The sequence below is a fragment of the Balaenoptera borealis genome (assembly GCF_965194805.1).
Source record: "Balaenoptera borealis genome assembly, chromosome: 18".
Classification (NCBI taxonomy): domain Eukaryota; kingdom Metazoa; phylum Chordata; class Mammalia; order Artiodactyla; family Balaenopteridae; genus Balaenoptera; species Balaenoptera borealis.
The window spans coordinates 49,016,983-49,035,565 of NC_138877.1; the positions used below are offsets into that span (position 1 = coordinate 49,016,983).

At 36.0% G+C, this 18,583-nt stretch overlaps 2 protein-coding genes across 7 annotated transcripts in view; both read right to left on the reverse strand.

Annotated features, from left to right (window-relative positions):
- TBC1D4 (TBC1 domain family member 4) overlaps window positions 1-18,583 on the reverse strand; it is a 248,147-nt gene that overhangs the window by 127,821 nt on the left and 101,743 nt on the right. The gene's annotated exons all lie outside the window — the stretch shown is intronic.
- The window catches only part of COMMD6 (COMM domain containing 6), a 127,492-nt gene continuing 116,619 nt past the window's right edge, over window positions 7,711-18,583 (reverse strand). For both annotated transcript variants that reach the window (XR_014237137.1, XR_014237138.1), the window contains one exon: window positions 7,711-17,302. The gene's annotated coding sequence lies outside the window, so the exon portion shown is untranslated. The remainder of the gene's footprint in view (window positions 17,303-18,583) is intronic.

The following is an 18,583-nucleotide window of genomic DNA, read 5'->3' on the forward strand; positions in this document are numbered from 1 at the left end:
CATCACGACTATTTTTCAGAGAAAAAAAGTGTGGGTTCTTTTGGTGGGGAGACAGCAGGAAAATAATTATTAGTTCTAATTTCATAGGTAGTAATAAAACTATTTGCTAATAACTGATTTCTCATCATTACTAAACAAAATGTTTGTCTTATAATCTTTATTATTTATATTGCTTAAAATACTTTCTGAAAGATTGTGAGGGTTTTGTGAAGGTATTTTTTGCATACTACCATATGGTCACGAAACTTACTAATTTTGATCTGGTAGATACCTTAAGGAATAAAGACAAGTGTAAATAATTTTGTTAAACACTCCAACATTTTCAAAATTTACATGCTGCTCCAAAATAATTAATGCATATACAAAGAAAATGATTTACTACTTACTATTATTTGTTTTTTCCCTAGTTTTGAGATAAAATTTATATACAACACTTTTAGATTTACAACATGATGATTTGATTACTTACTATTATTTTTATATCTCTTATAATACAAATTTAAATTGCATTAGATTTTATCATAAGAACCTATACTTTTTCCTCTTCCTAGGTATACTAGAGCATCATTATAAAAGAGTACTTAAATAGCCCAATATTTCATCTTTTTGTGTTTACTGTTAAATGTTTTGTGTTTACTATTTAAAGAGCTCAAACAAATTGACAAGAAAAATACAGATTCAAGTGGTACAAAGGATATGAATGGATAATTCTTTTTTTATTGAAGTATAGTTGATTTACTATTATATTAGTTTCAGGTGTACAACATCGTGATTCAACATTTTTATAGATTATACTCCATTTAAAATTATTTTAAAATAATGGCTAGATTTGTTGCCTGTGCTGTACAATACATCCTTGTAACTTATTTATTTTATATATAGTAGTTTGTGCCTCTTTACCCCTACTCCTAGCTTGCCTCTTCCCCCTTCCCTCTCTCAACTGGTAATCACTAGTTTGTTCTCTATATCTGTTGAATCTGTTTCTGTTTTGTTATATTCATTCTTTTGCTTTATTTTTTAGATTCCACATATAAGTGATATCATACAGTATTTGTCTTTCTCTGTATGACTTATTTCACTAAGCATAATACCCTCTAGGTCTGTCCATGTTGCACCAAATGGCAGAATTTCATTCTCTCTTATGGCTAATATTCCATTATGTATATATACCACATCTTCTTTATCCATTCATCTGTTGATGGACACTTAGATTGCTTCCATATCTTGGCCATTGTAAACAATGCTGCTATGAACACTGGGGTGCATGTATCTTTTTGAATTAGTGTTTTCGTTTTCTTCAGATATATACCCAACAGTGGAATTGCTAGATCATATGGTTATTCTATGCTTAGTTTTTTGAGAAACCTCCATAATGTTTTCCAGAGTGGCTGCACCAGTTTACATTCTCACCAAGAGTGTACTAAGGTTCCCTTTTCTCCATATCCTTGCCAGCATTTGTTATTTGTGGTCTTTTTGACGATAGCCATTCTGACAGGTGTGAGGTGATATCTTATTGTGGTTTTGACTTGCATTTCCCTGATGATTAGTGATGTTAAGCATCTTTTCATGTCCCTGTTGGCCATCTGTATATCTTCTTTGAAAAAATGTCTATTCAGGTCTTCTGCCCAGTTTTTAATCATGAACAGAAAATTCTTAAGAAAAGTAGTAAAATAGCGCCTTCCCTGGTGGCACAGTGGTTAAGAATCCGCCTGCCAATGCAGGGGACACGGGTTCAAGCCCTGGTCCGGGAAGATCCCACATGCCACGGAGCAACTAGGCCCGTGAGCCACACCTACTGAGCCTGTGCTCTAGAGCCCGTGAGCCACAACTACTGAAGCCCACGCGCCTAGAGCCTGTGCTCTGCAACAAGAGAAGCCACCGCAATGAGAAGCACGTGCACCACAATGAAGAGTAACCCCCGCTCGACGCAACTAGAGAAAGCCCACGTGCAGCAACGATGACCCAATGCAGCCAAAAGTAAATAAATTAAATAAATAAATTTATTTTTTAAAAAAAGAAGTAGTAAAATAAAGATAAGGGAGAGATGTTTAAATGGAAAAATAAAGAAATACAGATTAAATCAAGAAGATGCTAGTTTTAGAAAAGATTATAAAACAAAAGATTATACACGGTGCTGTAAAAGATCCAGTAAAACGAGGCATTGGTGCTACAACTGTAAATTAAAATAGGCTTTCAGTAAAACAATTGGGTAAAATATTTAATACCTTCATACAACCTGACTGTTTAACTTTTTAACTCCACTTTTAGGAATCTAGCCACCACCACCCCAAATTAAATATAGAAATATTTCTGAAAATTATTAAATTCTTCTTAAAAAATAAACTCTTTTTAAATTTCTTTTTAAAAAAATCCTTTTAGAACAGGGTTATAAATAAATGATATAGCTGTTCATCAGAGCATTACTAATTATTAGAAACAATTTATATATGATATATATATCCCACATGAAAGAATAGTTAGATGACGTATAGCTCATTCACTTTGTTATACAGCAGAAACTAACACAACATTGTAAAGCAATTATACTCCAACAAAGATTTTTAAATAAAAAAATAAATAATAAAAAGTGAAAAGTAAAGAAAAAAAGAACAGTGAGATGAATTATAGCATATTCATTCTGAGAAATAATAAACAATCATTAATTTTTTTAAAGATGACACAATAAGAAAAAGCAGAATACAAAACTGTATACATGGTATTATTACAATGTAAATTTCTTTTGTTTTATTTTAGAATAGTTTTAGATTTACAGAAAAGATGTCAAGGTAGTATAAAGAGTTTCCATATAACTCAAACCCAATTTCTCTTATTGTTAACATCCTCCTTTAGCATAGTGCCTTTATCACAATTAATGAGCCCATAATGATACATTATTATTAACTAAAGTCCATGCTTTATTCAGATGTCCTTAGCTTTTCCCAAATGTCCTTTTCTGTTCCAGGATTTCATCCAGGAGACCACATCACATTTAGTTGTCATGTCTCCTTAAGCTCCCCTTGGCTGTGACAGTATCTCAAACTTTCCTTGTTATTGATGACCTCGATCGTTTTGAGGCATACTCACAAGGCATTTTGTAAAATGTTCCTTACTTGGGACTTTCCTAATGTTTTTCTCATGATTAGACCGGACTGATGGGTTTGAGGGAGAAAGATCACAGAAGTAAAGTGCTATTTCCATCAACACATTTTAAAAAGGCACGGAAAAAAGAAATATAACAAAATGTTAACAATAATTAACTTGAGGAATGAGAGTCTACGGGTAATTTTTTTCTTCTCTCATTTACCTAAATCTTTTTTTTTTTAGATGCTTCACTAAAACCATTTTTACGACTATAAAAGGAAACACCTAAAGGGAAGCCATGTAGTTAAAAATGGAACAATAGCAGAAATATGTCATCTTCTGTCCCTCCTCCCATGCTCAGAAACGGGGTGGCTACACTTGTCTACCAGCTGCTGCATCTCCTCCGTGTCACCAGCAGCCGTGCAATTGATCTGACAGCTGTTGAACGACTTCTAGGTACTGGTGCATCTATTTAGGCTAGAGACAGACAAGGGCAAACTATTTGGGGAGGGTTGTCATTCTTCCTGACATCTTTCTGACATATAGGCCAACGTATAATACCCTTATGGATATGAAAAGGGTGAATTCAGCTCATTAAATTCTCATCTGTGTGGAGAAAAGATCATGAACTATTAGGTGAAAAAAATCAAGTTGCACAACAGTATAAATGGTAGATATAATTTTTATAAAAAGATACAATACATACATCTCCAGTCAATCATATATATGCATTTTTTTAAGTCTAGAAGGGTGTGCATCAGTCTATAACTTCCTGAAGGAAAAGAGAATTAAAAGGGAAGGTGATTTTTTGTTTTTTTTTTACTTTTTATACATTTATATATTACATAAACTTTACCGTAAGCATCTTTTGTCATTTTTTAAAAGCGTTTTAAAATGTAGAGAAGCTTTAAGCCAAAAATTCATTTATTTAAAGAGTTAAACTAACCACTATATACAAAACTGGGCACAGTTCCAACGAGTAAACCAAAAGAAGGAAGTTTCAGTAAATTTCAAACATGACATACCAAGATTACAATTCTTCATTTAACTTTCAAGAATGTAAATGCCATTTTTGTGTGTTTTGTTCCTTTTTCAAATTGAAATTAAATGTATCTGTCTGTATTCCTTGCACATCTCTCTCTCCCCAACTACCATTATTTTGAGAAGGATGTTGATGGCAAGCACTAACATCAGAGAGAGAGACGTTTCTCAGCCATAATTTAATTAGTTCACTCAGGCCTTTCAAACAGCTGCAGGGTCTAAAAGCAGCCAACTGTTAGGGCAATATGCCCACATGTTCTTTCGCTTTTTAACAAGCTGATTTGATACACATATCTCAAGAGAATCTGTGAAGAAACCTATCCAAGAGTCCAACCCAGAAATCTAACACTAATCATCTTCACAGCCACTCAGGGAGTGAACACTGTGTTCCTTACAATTTTATTCTTTACATTTCTTATTATTTCCAAGATCCTCAGATATCACCTGGACTTGAAAAATGGCAGAGGTATTCAAGTTTCTACCCAAATCAACTTCTTTGAGTTAAAGCGTTGCAAGTCTTTGTTAAAACGCAAATAAACAGGCTATCTTAAACAGACAGCACATTTTATGCCTTTATACTTCATTTTTATCTCAGCACAATTTTATCCGACTAAATGTAGTGAAACACAGAGTACCAAGAAAATGGAACATTGGGAAGTAAGTGTTGATGAGAATGAGAGGATCAGGAAGGAACTGGCACGTGACAGTGGCCGGCGAAAAGCAACCCGGAAGGAGTTTCAGAAGAATGGCGGGCTCTGAGGGAATTCGTCTTTGTAAGACACATAATTCTATTTACTAAGTTTTTCAAGGTTCTTAGGAGAATAGAATAAACAAAAGGGATTGATTAGAGGAACAGAGAGCTCAGGAAAGATCAGGCAGTTTGCCCCCATATCAGACTGGAGAGATCCTGCATGACAGGATACTATCTCATACACGTGGTTTATTTACCCACAAGCAAGGTTAGGGTGGCTTAGGGTTAGAAAAGGAATCTAAGGATATGAGGGACCTAAGGGAATCTAAGACTTCTGGGACATAGACCCAGCACCTATGGGACAATGAAGGATCTAACACATTCATTCAGGTAGAGCTAGAATCCAAGCAACCTAGATCATCAACACCCTAAGAATACTGAAAACTTATCATGATAATTATATATCATTTCACAAAAGTTCTTGATAAACTGAGGCAGGTAATCCAGCTGAATAGCTGACCAAAGCTTCAGACTTGTTTCTGATCTACATGTATAAGGAATGGAAACCACCCACCCAGGCTCCCACATGTCAACACTGGCAAGAGGGTACTAGCTATAAATTCTAGCTCGCTCTCCTTCAAGCAGTCATTCATCTCTCTGCACATCTATTTATTCAACAAATGTTTATCTGGGTGTTAACCAATGCCAGGGCCTGTGCTAGGTGCTAGATTTAGAAAGTTAATAAGCCACAGGCTCTTTGCTCAAGGATAATTAAATCTCCAGGAGGACATCCTCTGTTTTCGCCAGACTGATTCTTTCCAAATCTCTTCCTCAAATTGTCTGAAAGGTTACACTTCTGAATTCTAGAAAGATGGCCAAATTAAAGAGAATAAAATCTTCACAATCATAAAAAAAAAAAGAGAGAGGAAGAAAGATGGCCGCAAGCAATGGAAGCATAGTTTTTGAATCTTTCCAAATCTCCACATAAAAACAGAACAACTGATATCAAGAGCAAAACCCATGGACAACATCTACAACAAAACTAGGTGACAAAATATCTTCTTGAATCCCAAAATACAAATCATTTGGTACAAATCACATGCAGCTACAAGACTTGCACGATCCCCATATCAATGAGGAAAGAAGGAAAGTGAAGCCATGGGGTGATTAAGGAGCCTGAGAACCAAAGTAACCAACAGTCACTGTAAAGCCTGGCTGGCCAATGTGAGAACAGCAGCTGAAACCGAAAGGCTTCTGTCTACTCCAAAAACAGATGAGTGAGAGGGGCCCATGGCAAAGTTTAAGGGGCTAAACTACAGAAACTGCTCCCCGAGGACTCACACTCAAGATTGGACCCCATACTGACAGGAAACTGCTGGACATGGAATCAAACATGAGCAGAACAGGGAAAGGAAAGAGAAGGTCCGGATGAAAGAGAAAGAGGGGAACAAGCCAGGAAATCTCAGAAAATAAGGTACTGCATTTTTTAACAGCTTCATGAATATATAATTTACATATCACAATTTTCGCCTTTTTAAAGCATTCAATTCATTGGTTTTTAGTATATTTACAAAGTCATGCAGTCGTTGCCATTACCCAATTTTAGAACATTTTCAACACCCCAAAAAGAAACCTTGTACCTATCACCAGTCACACCTCCATACCCTCAACCTTCCTCCATCCATTCCACTCCTGGAAACCACGAATCTATTTTTCTCTATTTATAGTTTTGACTGTTTTGAACATTCTATATAAATGGTGTCATACAATATGGTCTTTTGTGACTGGCTTCTTTCACTGAGCACTTTTTGAGGTTCATCTATGTTGTAGCATGTATTAGTAATTCATAAACTTCATTCCTTTTCATTGCCAAATAATATTCCATTGTATGGGTATACCACTTTTGTTTATCCGTTCATCACTTAATGAACATTTGGATTGTTTACACTTTTTGGCTGCTATGAATAATGCTGTTATGAACATTCACGTATAAGTCTTGTATACAGTATGTTTTCATTTCTCATGGGTGGATACCTAGGAGTGGAACTGTCGAGTCATATGGTAACTCTATGTTTAAACTTTTGAGGAATTCTCAACTGTTTCCCATAGTGGCTGCACTATTTTACATTCCTACCAACAGTGTACAAAGATTCCAGTGACTCCACTTCTTTCTCAGCACTTGTTATTGTCTGTCTTTTTCCTCATTGCTGTTCTTGTAGGTGTCAAGTAGTAACTTGACATTTCCATAATGTTTTGATTTGCATTTCTATAATGGCAAAAGATGTTGAGCATTTGGCCATTTGCATATCTCCTTGGGGAAAATATCATTCAAATACTTTGTTCATTTTTTTTTTAACATCTTTATTGGAGTATAATTGCTTTATCATGGTGTGTGTTTCTGCTTTATAACAAAGTGAATCAGCTGTACATATACATATATCCCCTTATCTCCTCCCTCTTGCGTCTCCCTCCCACCCTCCGTATCCCACTCCTCTAGGTGGTCACAAAGCACTGAGCTGATCTCCCTGTGCTATGTGGCTGCTTCCCACTAGCTACCTATTTTACATTTGGTAGTGTATATATGTCCATGCCACTCTCTCACTTCTTCCCAGCTTACCCTTCCCCCTCCCCGTGTCCTCAGGTCCATTCTCTACGTCTGAGTCTTTATTCCTGTCCTGCCCCTAGGTTCTTCAGAACCATTCTTTTTGTTTTTTGGGGTTTTTTTTAGATTCCATATATATGCGTTAGCATACGGTATTTGTTTTTCTCTTTCTGACTTACTTCACTCTGTATGACAATCTCGAGGTCCATCCACCTCACTACAAATAACTCAACTTCGTTTCTTTTTATGGCTGAGTAATATTCCATTGTATATATGTGCCACATCTTCTTTATCCATTCATCTGTCGATGGACACTTAGGTTGCTTCTATGTCCTTCTGTTCATTTTTTAATTGGATGATTTGCTTTTATAATTGAGTTGTAATAGTTCTTTATATATCTGGTTACAAGTTCCTTTAGACATATGATTTGCAAATATTTTCTCTCATTCTATGTGTTGTCCTTTCATTTTCTTGAAAGTAAAAGCACACAAGTTTTTAATTTTGATGCAGTCCAATTTAGTCTTCTCTTTTGACCTTTATATTTGGAGATCATATCTAAAAACCACTGAGTAATCCAAAGTCATGAAGATTTGCTCCCACATTTTCTTCTAGGAGTTTTATAGTTTTAACACTTACATTTAGATCTATAAGCCATTTGAAGTTAATTTTTGGACAGCGTGTGAAGTAAGCTGCAACTTCATCTTTTTGCTTAATGGATATACAGTTTTCCCGGCACCATTTGTTGGAAAGATAATTATTTCCCCATTGAATTGTCTTGTCACTCTAGCCAAAAGTTAATTTACAGTAAGTATAAGGGTTTATTTCTTGACTTGGAATTCTATTCCATAGATTCGTACGTCTATCTTAATGTGAATACCATACTGTCTTGATTACTGTAGCTTTGTAGTAAATTTTGAAATTGATATATGTGTCCTCCAACTTTGTAAATTTTTTTTAATGTTTTGAGCATTCTAGGTCTCTTGAATTTTAGGATCAGCTTGCCAATTTCTGTAAAACAAAAAAAAGCCAGCTGGGATTCCAACAGGGATTGCATTGAATACATCAATCAACTTGAGGATGCCATTTTAGCCCTATTAATTCTTCCAATCTATGAACAAAGATGAATTGCCATTTATTAGACCTTCTTTATTGTTTTTCAATGACATTTTGTAGTTTTTAGTGTCTAAGTCTTGTACCTCTTTTGCTAAATTTATTCTTAAGTATTTTATTCTTTTTCATACTACTGTAAATGTAATTACTTTCTTAATATCATTTTTAGCTTGTTTATTGCCAAATGGAAATTTCAGGTCTTAATCATTTCACCCAGAGCAAACTCTAGACTCTCTCTCTCTCACACACACACACAAACACATCCAAATATATTAAAATACCAGTTTTTCCGAAAGAACTACTGATAGTTACCAGTCTTATCTCAATAAAACTTTTATTCAAAATTATACTTTGAATATATAAATGTGTGTACACATAATTATATACATATGTGTATTTTTTTAAGGCTAGGAGTCTACAAACAAAATCTTACCAATGTTCATATCACAATGACGGCTGCTTATAGGCAATTTTTTTCATCTTTGCTCAATTTGTTTTTAAATTTTTTCTATAATTAACATATACAATTTTTTTCTAATTTTAATTTTTTTATTAATTTTTAAAAGTGTGTTTTCACTTCTGTCCAGGAAGTTTGTCAACTGCCCCAATTTAAGACTAAGAAAATAATGACTGGGGTTACAATTATTTTGTTATTCCATTTCAATAGTCTTAGCAAACATTTGATTCTTTTCCAGTGTGGATTTATTCAAAAATACTCATTAGGCTTTTTTTTCCTTCAAAATACTCTGGTTGATAGGTAATTTAAAGTATTTGGGCCCTTCTTGTATTTTTACAAATTAGTTCATTCCAGTTTGAAGTGCACAGTTTGATTCAGATTGATCCTTAGTGAAGTTTCACAGTAAAATAAACAAAATCCTAAACATCACTTTAAGGAACAAAACTAAAAATCTCTTTAATAAATTAATATTCTGTTGCCTACAAAGATCTTCAAAGAGGTCGTGAATGTTCTCTGTAATCCCAGCTTCTCTTTAGACATTTGTATAACTTCAATTGATAAATTTTACAACCCCTTTTCCAGATAGCTATAAAAGTTTCTTTTAATCTTAGGATGTTAAGATACTACTGTCAAGAACTTCCCTGGTGGCGCAGTGGTTTAGAATCCACCTGCCAATGCAGGGGACACGGGTTCGAGCCCTGGTCCGCAAAGATTCCACATGCCGCGGAGCAACCAAGCCCGTGCGCCACTACTACTGAGCCCGTGCTCTAGAGCCGTTGCTCCACAACAAAAGAAGCCATCGAATGAGAAGCCCTTGCACCACAACAAAGAGTAGCCCCCGCTCGCCACAACTAGAGAAAAGCCCTCGTGCAGCAACAAAAACCCAATGCAGCCAAAAATAATAAGTAAATAAATAAATTTTTAAGAAAAGATACTACTGTCAGTTTATCCTTATTTTGCTCTGTCACCTCTGGGGGAAATGAATCTGAACGCAGAACTTTTAAACGTTCTGATCCACTTAACAGAAGTTATAAAGAATTTACTCAACTCCAGGATTTTAAAATTTGTTCCCCAAATTCATGCTCATTTACTTTATCCCGATTTGCCACAGATCTAAACTTCAGTTGCCTATTTTGGACAAAGGAAATAAAAGCCCTCTCAGAATACTGTTGTGAGCTTTAAATAAGCTGATATACATAAAGCTCTTAACACAGTGCATAATCACTCAAAAAATGGTAGCTCTAATTAGTACTATTTAATATATTTTTCAAAGCTTTCCTATATTATCTCCCCCTTTCATACTCAAAGCCCTATGCTTTCAGTCTGTCTTCCTCATGGTCTGCCTAAACCACACCCACCATAATGTGTATAGTAATCCAGGTGTGGACACACCTCAGTGTTACACACACATAGGACAACGTGTCTTCTTCTGTCTCCTTCTCCTCAGCTAACCCTTAACAATTGCAACCCTTAACCCTAGTGCATTGTGCCCCAAATAAACTAGAAACCAATGAAGATTAGAGTTCAAAACTATAAATAAACTTCACACGTGCTATATTTGCTTAAGAAGATGGGTCATAGCACACTGCAAAGAAGAACGCCACTACATGATATGCAGATCTATATTTGGTTACCAAAAAATTAAACACCTGTTTTGTTTTTTCCGAACTATCACATGGAAATTAATAGTGAAATTAACTACCTTAGAGATACTGAAAGGGGAAATTCACAACCTACATTCTAAGCATAGATATAAAATATTTTAACCAATCTCAAATACCAGACACTTCACACAAACTATGAAGTCAAGTGGCAAAGGCTATATCAAGCCACAGAGATAAAGCCAAAAGTACCCTAACACAGTGCCACATATTTTACAAGTGATTTAAATATTCTTCACAGCTGTTCCTTTGCTTTACTGAGCCTAAAAGGCAAGCATATGGTAAATACGATAATTCAAATTCTAATGCAGGTAATTAGAGTGAAAAAAAATACAATACTATTCTTTCCACCTTTGCAAGGCAATGTAATGAAATGGAACTAGTTACCACTTAGTAGGAAATACGAGGTCTTATGTAAAACCCAATTAATAATATCAATATTATGATTGATATAATTATATATCAATATATGATATACCAACAAGGTCTCCGCCCCATGAGGCCTTTAGGATCCCTCTCAAACCCACAAACATTTGGGGGAAAGGACTTTTCCCCAAATGCTTCAGAGGCAGGACCTTTGACCAAAGTATTTGGAAAGAACAATACTGGAATTATCGTATAAAGCTGTAATAGCAGCCCCAAGCACAGGATGCCTACAGTGTCTCTTAAGACCCTTAGGGCTCAAACAGCACTACCTCTATTTGCAATATTAACTTTACTTAATCTTATGAATTTTCTGAAGGCTAAGGATCAATCAGTCAGCTTGCCTGGGTATATTCTCAGTTTTTCACATGAGACAGGGAGGATTCTACACCGAAACCAGTGGACAATCCCGACTGAGTTCTGGATGATGCTACTAAAATAGCTGACTTTATTAAATAAAGACTAGTTCACTCTGTAGAAAGTCTCAATAAAGAGCACCTAAATCTCCTTTTACATATGGAAACTCAAGGGCATGGCAGAGGAAGAGTTCTCAATAAACTGAACTAAGAGATGAATTGCCTACAAAATCAGACTAAGCCCAGATCACATCCTATAAGCAGGAAGAGCCATCCACTGAAAGATTTTTAGTATGTCGAAATGATGGAAGTACTTGAGAAACATTAATCTAACCAGGAGCTAGAGCAATCAAAGCTTGTGTGTGTGTGTGTGTGTGTGTGTGTGTGTGTGTGTGTGTGTCGGGGAGGAGAAAATAGAGGAAATAGAGGAAGGTAGACTACTTAAGACACTATATCAATAATCCAGATATGAGGTGATCCAGCTCTGGACTAAGGATTTGGAAGTGGAAAGGAAGAAATGCATACAAAAACCATTCAAAGTCAAAATGTGAAAAATGAATGCAAGGGTGGAGAGAAAGAAAATCAAAGGTAAAGTATGAGGCTTGAGGAGAGGTCACTGAATTACTACCATAGATTAAAGGGGGATGTCAGGAGAAATAATCATGACTTTAAGAGATGAATTGGTTTTAGACATACTGAGTTTGCAGTGATATTCAATCATAGACAGTCACCAGCACTGGTAGCAGGTATGATATGATGTAAAGAGTCCCAACGACTACGACACCGGGTAGTCTGAGAATGGGTAACACTAAAAAAGTATTAGATTGACGAAATTTCCATTACAGGTCATTAAGCTGTCTGCAAAAACAAGTTTATCAAGCCATTTTTACAGAGGCATACCATCTGAGAGTACTTCTAACCTCAGCATTATTTACCTTAATGCTTTAAACTGTGCTTATGAACACATAAATATTAAATAACAGATCACCAAATGCAGTTCTGGCAAACAGTGAAGTATCACGTTATTAAAACAAAACTGATTTTGTTGCTTGAATTTATTTTAGACTTTGGTTTTTCAAATATTTTTCGTACATTAGCTAACTTTTTCTTTCCGATTATTTTGTGGGGAAGATCACACAATTTGTTTGGCTCAAGGATATAAAGCCAGGCTATATAAGAAGGAAAATTTCTTAGGTTAAAAAGTTTTACTTGATCACCTCCTGATATTTTATGGTTTGGAACGCAACCACCTGAACCAAAAATAACCTTAACTTTTCATTCGTGTTATTTCTGGCAACAACATGAAGCAATCCATCATGGAATAAAGAAAACGACAGCTCACATAAATATCAAGTTCCTCCTTAACCATTTTTAAAAAAAGCATAACTACTTGGTGAAATTCAAGGGTCAAGGGACTGAGTGATATGACTCACTAGGAATTTTGCAAAATACTTTGATTTACAACTGAAATTAGGAAACACATTACTTGTAGAAATCAAACTCATAGAGAAGTTTAACAAATACTTAGTATAAACCCTTGATCCACAAATCGAAATGGCTGCTCTTTGAAATAAATACTATGGCATGTTTTCCTTTATTTTCTCCTACTGTAAGAAGTAAAATATGTACATATAAAAAGCAATCACTGCTTCATCAGTAGTGACAAATATACCATATTAAAGTAAAATGTTAACAATAAGGGAAGCTGAGCATGAGATATGTAGGAACTCTCTGTACTATCTCTGTAATTTTTTTGTAAATCTAAAACTACTCTAAAATTTACAGTTTCTTTTCAAAAAGTAATCACTGTACTTTTTTTGCTTTTTAATTAAAGGTCACATTTTGCTTAATCTCATAACCAAATATTCATTCAGTACGTATGTATTGAACAAATGGGTGCTCAGCTCTGTATGATTTACGATGATGACTGAGACCTGAGGGCTAAGAAAGAAATCATATCCCTGTAATTTCCAACGGCTCACGCTCAAGGAGCTTAACAACTAGGAGAGAAGAAATAAGACCGAGGACACAAAGTGTAACACACAAAAGTCATAAAGCAACTTTCTCCCCCTTCCCCAAGCACTCCTGTACACCTCTTCTGCCAGGCTAAATCTTCCTCTGGCCTTAAATCTAAGACAGGCCTCACAGTTGCGTGCCAGGTGTTGTTGGATAATAAAAAGTCCCTAAAATAGTCTCAGTACAGTAATTAAATACCCAGTTCACGTAAAAACCAAACTCTGGACTTCATTCAAAAGTAAGAGCGTCGCCCTCCCCTGGCTCAGGTCAGCTGCTTTTCTTTCACTTGACCAGCAGATCTCCTGACCAGTTGCTACCCTACTGGCTGATGTGCAGTTGCCCCTGACCCCCTCGGGGGAGGTCATGGGACAGAGAAAGTCTTAACTGCTCTGCAGATATTTGCAAGGTTTGCCATGCAGATGCCCAGAGTTGACTGCTCCACTCACGGGGATGGGGCTCCCTGCCCCATCCTTGACAAGCACCAGCATACCTTCTCTGGATGGTCTTTTACGATTCCAGGGACTATCTCTGGCCCACTGTCAGTGGGAAAACAATTACTTCCCATCCACTGTTCTCTACTCTCCGTCATTAGCTACATCAGCCAGCTTCTTCCCCTTTAGATCGCTCTGGCATGACTGATACGTGGTCCCCTCTGTTCCCCAAGCTGCAGGGCACACAGAGCAGGTTATCTTTCCTTTCTTTCTCTCTCCTTCCCTCCCTCTATTCTTCCCTCCCTCCCTCATTCTCACAAGCACAAATGGATATTATAACTATAATAACTCAAGGCACTTTTACAGTAATTCAAATTGGAATATGACCTTTACCTAAGGAACCCCTTTACTATGCAACTGATTTTACAATTCCCTCAGCTGCAACTGATTTTACAATTGCTTAAGAAAGTCTTGCTGGAGCTTGTTTTGCTAGTCAAGCTCTGCTGCAACCTAAGAGGTGTTTTTAAGCAATCATCTGGCCTCTTTACAGTTCTGCCCTCTTCCCAGTCCAGTGCTGGAGAAAAAAGAAAAGAAAGCTGTTGAAGATATTGCAACATTCTTACACCCTGTTCCTTGGATCGCTACTTAAAAATGCATATATCTCATTAAGATCACGGATTTTACCAACTTTTTAGTCTTAGTAGCCTATTAGCAGCTTTAAGAAAAAACAGACTGAAAGAAGGCAAATATCTTAGTTCAGATTAAGCATACCCCAAAGTTATATGTGAAAAGCTATTAAAAATAATATTAAATGAGAAAAAATATTCTTCCAAATACTCTAATAAGTATGTTTCTTCCATTACAAAAGGAAATGAATGAGAACCACATGGTAGTAAAAGGGTGAATAACAATTTACAGTCTGCTGAAGGATGAGGCTGAAGTGGGCTATGGTCTCCCAGCCATGGCCACCTTATGTGTGGTGGTACATTTGGGACTCACAAATTTCATTAAATCCAAAAATCTTTACTGAGTGTTTACCATGTGCCTGATACCAGGTTACAGGCTACAGGGAACAGAAAAATAAATTCTATGATATGGTGGCTCTCCTCAGGGGCGGTAAGGTACATACAAATAACCACACAATACCATATACGATAAGCACTAAAAGGCCATTATGCCACTAGCAGAGATTACATTTTCTGGAAGGATCAGAAAACCTCGCGCAGGAAGAGGCATTTTGCTAGGTTTTAAAGAAGAGCAGGATTTCACTAGGCAGAAATGGGAAGAAAACTCCACTAACAAACACAAAGAAAGAGAAAAGGGGAAAATATATTTGAAGAACGACATGTAACACATTTTAGCAGAAAGAGGATAGGCCAGAGAAGGGCAGAGAACCTGGGTCTGGAAAATTCCTCAGGAAGGAGTGGGTGATGAGTGCTGGGCAGAGCGGTACAAAACAAAAGGGAAAGGAACTCCTCTTATTGGAAAGACACTTGACCCCAGAGAAGTTCCAGTCAATGAGGGCTGCCACTCCTTACCAGCTGTAGCCAGCCTTCCAACTACATGGCCCTTGCAAATTCAGAGAGCGGTGGAAGCAGTCATATATACGGTATGTAAATCCTAAGTATGGCGTTAGCATCCTAAGTTTTGGGTTTTAATAGGTCTGAATTTCTTTTCAGAGTGCTGCTTCAGTGCATAATCAGAAAATCTACATGAGTAGCCTTCCTTCTGTAGTTTGAAACTACCTGACTCTCAATGGAGATTTGGTGTGGCTAATAAGCAAGACATTTACAAGTGCTAAAAGCAACCTGAAATGCAGATAATTCTATTTTCAAGAAGAGAAGGAGGAATCTTAACCAGATTGCAGTTAAAGCTTCCTGGAACATAATCAGAAATAACAAAGGTTTCAAACAACCCCACACAATTATGCCTTGTGAGATCCTTGTGAATTCTACACAATGATAAAGTAATGTCACATCTAATACAGTGAAGTAAGCAGATGCCATGGGGACAAAGAAGAGAACAAGAAAACATAAAAGCAGGAAATGGTTCAGGAAGAAGGAGTGAACAACGTCTAGAGGAGGAACGTGGCACATACAAGAGTTGAACGAGGCCGTTAGAACACGGAACTTGAGTGACTACAAAACGCAAAGCAGTTAACAAAAGTAGGAATGATTTAAGCAGATTCACACACCTGGTTATTTTTAAGAGCCCAACCTTAGATATTCTAACAGTCAACAAATAAAAATCTCTCTTCACTCAAAATTCAGATGTTTACTTCTCAACAGAAACCCCACCCACTTATCCAAAACGAAGCCCTGAGAAAATCTTGGCAAACCTACCGCACTGGCTTCCAAGTTTCTTTCAGAGAAGCGATGAGCCAGAGGAACAACTGGGTGCCACCAGCACAGCATGAGCATTTGAGGTGCTTCTGCAAATCTCACAACGGCACAAACGATATCTCAGAACAGTGACAATAAAACAAACCACTTGCTTCACAAAGTCTTTTCTGACCCTGTTCTTGGCCACATACGATCTTGCCATCCTTGGAATCACTGTAGTTGGTTTAGGTCTCTCTGACCCCATTTCCAGTCTCCCTACCTGTGGGATCTTATCCCTCAGTCAAATTCACAAAAGTCCTCGAGGACTGGAGTTGGGTCCCACTCATCTTTGCAACCCCTGAGGGCCTGGAATAGAGTCTTCAGGGATTTCTTGTTGAATTGGAAACCCTGTTACTAAATATTTCTTTGGAGTATATTTATACATGCTTTCCTGTTATAAAATGTTCTATAATAAGGACTGTAGAATAATTATTTTTGCTAGGAACAATTACACGTCAAAGGAGCACTAATGGTTATTCCATAGGTCGCGTGTAGAGTCTTAGAAGAAAAACATGATATGAATCAGCATATCATAGATGAGTCAAAGAAAACTTCTCTAATAAATCTTGTTTTCAATGAAACAATTTGGGGTTTTTAAACAATGTGCCTCATTTTCCTTAATATTAAAAACAAGTAAAAAAATTTTTTAAATAAAAACAAGTATGGAAGTACTTTGAAAGTGACAACTTTTTTAGCAAAAGAGAACCGTATTCTAAATCTATAAAAGATACATATTTGTTCTAAAGTTAATTATTGCAACTTAGCCTAATCACTGACATTGGGATGAATCAATTGCTTATGGTTTTTGTTCTTCCATTTCATCAAATGTTCTACAAAGACCTTTCCTGCCCCCTCCCCCACAGGTACATGGGGTACAAAGGCTATGCACTAGAATGCACATTTACTGAACTAAGGACTGTTTTTAATGCCACCTATTGTAATACACACAGACCTTATTTTAGGGGGTTAATACTGTTGATCCACATTGTGAACTACTGAGCAAAGATGAATCCATCTGTCCCCTGACTTCACAGAGTTCCCTGGGATGCTATCTGAAAAATACAGTGTTAAGAAAAAAAAAGTCAAAATAATTCAGGCCTGACCTCAGAAAGCCACTGCTTCTGGGACAGCTACAGGATGATATCAGAGTGTCCTTTTTTTCTCATAACCAAGATGAGAAGCTACAACAAACCACCCCAGATACGATTTCATTTATCTCCATCATAAAATACCCTTTGATAAGCACATTACCTTTTTGTCAAGCAAAGACTCATTAATCATTTCATATGGAAAATTAATTAACTTTGGATAAGACAAAAATCAAAAGTTCATTTAAAAATATTGAGAATTTCTACTGTATATGTTTCATTATCAAAGAAAATTCTTTTCTAAAATTCAATCCTTTCCAATATTTAAAAATCTATCTTTTTAAAAACTGCTGTACTTCTGTTACACATTTATTGGATTACCTTTTATAACTGTGCCCAGAAAGACTGTGAAAAGGAACTTTTCTGGGCATTTATGTTAAAGGTAACATCAATGTAATGTGTCTTCTAATAAAAATAGTTTTTTCTAATAAAAATAAGGACAGGGGGGCTCTTCAATGCATATCTAAATGTCACAGATTAGGAGATCTTTAATCTGATACTTTGTCTTTACAAGCAAAATAGAAAATTCAATCAAGTATCAGCTATTTTTGGATTTTAAAATGGATTTTTGCTTTAGTTTTCCATTAGTTTGTATATCTAGCCACCATCTGTTTATCAGTTTTCCTTTAATTTACCTTATAGTTTTAATTCAAATTATACTTCAAAAAATCAAGCCAATTTTAGAGCTGCATTCTCTACTAGTTAGCCTAAATGACCCAGTTGACAGAGAAAATGTATTATAATGGCATAATACCAGAGCTAATTTGGGGAGGGAAGGTTTGAAAAAGCAACAACACTCTAAATTAGAAACTAAAAACATTGGCCCAAAGTAATAATCACAAACTAGATCTAAACAGGGAGCTGGCATTTGCCCTTAGTCAAGAGAAAGTTGCTACCCTTTTATTGTAATGTAGCTATATTAATGTTTAATTTATATAGATATCTATATATTTAAGGGTCTCTTCTCTGTTTAAAGCTAATTGGTAAGTTTTAGGGAAATATCTCAGTAAATTCCCATATAACTGATTTCCAAAAGAAAGTGGCATAATAACATGTATATTTTTCCTCTGGTTAATACAGCAGTAAAAATACACAGAAGCACTGTTTTTAATAAGAGGTGGTTTGTTAGGACTAATAACTTGCTACAATTTATGAAAGAGAGTTTTCTTTTCAAATTGAGAAAAT